Here is a 4,325-nt window from a genome sequence, read left to right as displayed (position 1 = left end):
GGAGGCAAGGATTCTGGGGCATCTTCTTACATACATGGACATGTTGTAAGGAGGGAGATGTCCTTGGTGAAGGACATCATACTTGGGAGGGTGGAAGGATGGCGCAGGAGGGGAAGACCCTCTATGAGATGGATTGATTCAGTGACTGGGATAATCAGGATGGGTGTGTCAGAGGTAGTGCGATTGGCACAGGATAGAATTGCGTATAGGGCTGTTGTACACAGGGTCTCTATGAGCGATTCAACAGCACATAACAGCAACAACAATATATATACTTTCCTATGATGGACAATCCCCTCTCATTCATTGAACTGCCTCTGAAACCTATGGGAGGGTCAACTATGGGTTGATACAATAACAATAACAATATTTAATCTTACTTCCATGAGTGAGGAAAATTGTCTCAAGGAATGCATATTACTGCATATATACATATTAAAAAGTCCAAACTCATTGTTTCCACTCAGAACTGACTCATACCTGACCCTTTAAGAGATTTTTAGAGGCCATAAATCACAAGGGGGGGAGATAACTCACCTTTCTCCTGCAGAGCAATTGGTGGATTTGAACCACTAGAGGAGCAATGGTTTCAGTTAGCAGTGCAATTCCTATAATTGATAACAAGAGAGCTCTTACTGCATAAGGTTATGTCTTTGCTATGTACCCCTGATTTGGAGCTGACTTCTAGCTTATCTTCCAGTAGTTTTTCAGAGGCAGTAAATTGCTTAGAAAGAGATTGCCCATATTTCTATCACAGAACAGCCAGTGGATTTGAACCACTTGCCATTGGGTTGGCATTGAAAATCCTTATCTCTAAGCCACTGGAGCTCCCTAGGGTTATGTTGTTGTTAGGTACTGTTGAGTCGAATATGACTCAGCCACTCTATGAAATAAAAAAAAAGGAAAAATAAAAGGGAAAAAAAGAAAGAATTACAGACTTGATCTTCGCCCTAAATTGTGCCATCCTCATCATCTCTGACACACTACAGCGTTTTGCTGAAGTTATGTGTCAATCCACCTTGTTAGGGGTCTTCCTCTCCTTAGATGATCTTTCGTCTTTCCAAGCATACTGTCCTTTTGCAAGGAATAACAGGGCATAGCAACATGTTCAAAGTATAAGAGACCAAAATTTGCCATCTTTGCCTTTAAGGTGCATTCTGGCTTCACTTTATCAAAAACATATCTGTTTGGTCTTTTGCCAGTCCATGAGACAGTTAGTACTCTTCTCCAACAACACAACTCACATACATCAACACTTCTATCACCCTTATTTATTGTCCAGTTTTCTAATACATAGTAGATAATTGAGAAGTACCTGGCCTGAATCAGGTGCACCTTAGTCTTCAGACTGACATCATTACTCTTTTGATTTTCTAACCATAGCTGTTTGCACATTTCATCATACTACTTTGCTTTGTCTTTCTGAGATGCCCTTTGAAATTTTCTGTTTATCTCCTTAACTTCTTGATTTCTTTCCTTTGCTTTATCTTCTTGACCTTCTAGTGCAATATTCAGCCTCCTCCAACTTCTATCCTCATCTTTTCTTCCTCCTTTTTCTCTGTAATGACCTTTTGCATTTTGCATGGATAATATTCTTCATATCCTCCAACAGCCTCTCTGTCCTTCGCTAATTAGTGTTCAAGGCCTCAAATCTGTTCCTGAGATAGATTATTAATTCAAGTGGGATTGATTTAAGGTCAAATTTTGGTTCTCGTATATTTGATTTAATTTTCTTTAGTTTCACTTTGAACTTGCGTATGAGTCGTTGATGGTCTGTTCCACAATCAGCACCTGACCTATGATTCTTTCCACACATGTAGTGAATCTGATTCCTGTGAAGATCTTCAGGTGAGGACTATGTATATAGTCACTGTTTCTTTTAAAAGATATTTGCCATGAATGAATCATTGACTGCAGAAAATTCTATCCCTTTATCTCCAGCTTCATTTCTATCACCAAGCCCAAATTTTCTGAGTATTGGTCCTTCTTCTCCATTCCAAACTTTTGCATTCCAGTCACCCATTATTATTAGTGCATCATGGCTGCATGTTCAATCAATTTCTGACTGCAAATGTTACTAGAAATTGTCTATTTATTCCTCTTTGGGTCTTGCTTTGGTGCATATATTTGAATGATAATGGTATTAATCAGTGTTCCTTATAAGTATATGGAAATTATCTTGCTACTCACAGTGTCTTTTAAGATGACTCTGGAAAAGGTCTTTTTAACTATGGATGTGACCATGGTTTTCCTCGCCTTTTCATTTCTGCCATTATTAGATCATATGATTGTCTGATTCAAAATGTCCACATCAATCTGTCTCATGTCACCAATGTCTAGTTATGCCAATATTTATATGTTCCATTTCTCTCTTAACAATATCCAGTTTACCTATATTCAAGCATCCCATATTTCACTTTCCAAAATCTAGTGTCTGTTTGCGACTGTTCCTTTTTCCTTGTGTTTGCCAACCTGAATGGCCAGCCTCAGGTTCCATATAAACTAGTCTAATTTATGTATGCTCTGTTGTGCATGGGGTTTTTGAAGACCTTTTGTTTTGGAAGTGGATGGGTAATCCTTCTCCCTAGTCTGCCTAATTCAGATGTTCAACTTAGAGCAATATCTTGCAGACAAGCATTTTACCCAAAAGTGTTGGTTCTCCGCCCTACTCCCTTTGGCACCTGTGATTTAGTTCTGCCCCTAACGTGCTCTGCCAACATCTACATCCTCCAGCATTCATTTATGACTCTGGCCTCTGTCACACTCCCCTTCTACCCCTACCTTGCCTGGTAAGTGTTCCATCTCCACACCCCAGCCAACTCTAGATACTGTGATGACAGCACGATCTAAAATCAGGAATGGTATATTACAAGGAAGCAGGAGTAACACCCACTTCCAAAACACATTTCTGGAAACTCTATGATTTTGATAAGTGACAATAGTTATAGAAAGGCTTCAGCTCTTTTGTTGATAGGGTCGCTGTGAGTTGTGCAGTCCGCAACAACAGCAATCTTTCTCCATACCCAGTCAATCTGTATTCTAAGCTAATAATTCATAAAGATGTGCTCTACAACGAGGAATATGGCATAAGGATTGGAGGAAGAATCATCGACTACCTGGAAGTCCAGGGTTATTGAATATTTAAAATTTTCCTGTCCCTCAGCACAACATGGCTCATGTAAAATCATTAGTTATAAACAAAAATCTAGAAACACATATTTTGCTTAATTCCAGGCAACAGTAAATTACTCAGATTCACTGAAACAAAAAGGCCATCATTTCTAAGTATTGAATTGTTTGTACAATTGTAGTATCTGAAGAAGCAGACTCCAAGCTAAGGTCATCAATTATCCCCTATTTCTAGCATCAACGTGTTCTGCAGTAATCAAGAAAGGTGCCTGCTCTTTGAAAAGACTGTTAAATGAAGAATCTGCTACCTGCAGAATTGCACGATAACTTCAATGTTCCAAGTTTTCCTCTTGTCTTACCTCTCTTCCTCATTTCTGAATTCCAGCATTACATTTGAATTACAAATGTTTAGCCACATATTGATTATGGTTGGAAAAGAGGTCTTGGAAATCTAGTTTTCAGTGTTCTGCACTCCTTAGTGTCAAATATTTCTTCAAGATAAACAAGACTGAATGAAGGTTGAGGGACTCAGGTGTGTCTACCAAATAATACTTTCTGTACATCTGAATACAGCATGACTATAATTCACATCTCCACTCAACCTGCATTAGTATAACAGTTCCATGAATGAAAACTTCTCCTGCTGCCCCCATTTCTTGTCTCTCATTTGTGCAAATTGATCTGCCTTGTCATGCCAAATTTATTGATACAATTTTCATTATTTCATTCATCTCCACGAATTTAAACACTTATTTTCTTTCTCACTGTAAAAAGAAGAGTCATGAGTTTGTGAGCATTTTCTTTGTTTTTAATCTGTTTTAATCTCATTTAGACGCCCTTCTGAATTCTCTGACTGACATCCAACATTCACTGCTAACCTCAATTGTCAACTTTCACTGCTTAGCTCATTTGTTATCCATGCTTGACTACCTTTCTCCACTATGAGCAGAAGTAATGATTTTTGATTGCTAACAAATATTGTTGTTGTTGTTGTAATGTGCCCTTGAGTTGCTTGTGACACATAGCGACCTTATGTACAACAGCCCTAAACCCTGCTCTATACTTTGTCAATCTTATTGTCTCTGACACCCCTATCTCCATTACCCCAGTGATGGAATCAATCCATCTCATTGATGTTCTTCCTTTCCTGCACTGTCCTTCTACCTTCCCAAGCATGACGTCCCTCTCCAAGGACT

This window comes from Elephantulus edwardii, unplaced genomic scaffold (assembly GCF_000299155.1).
Source record: "Elephantulus edwardii isolate Elephantulus edwardi_28Jun2011 unplaced genomic scaffold, EleEdw1.0 scaffold00025, whole genome shotgun sequence".
Taxonomy (NCBI): Eukaryota; Metazoa; Chordata; class Mammalia; order Macroscelidea; family Macroscelididae; genus Elephantulus; species Elephantulus edwardii.
This window is presented reverse-complemented; position numbering follows the sequence as displayed.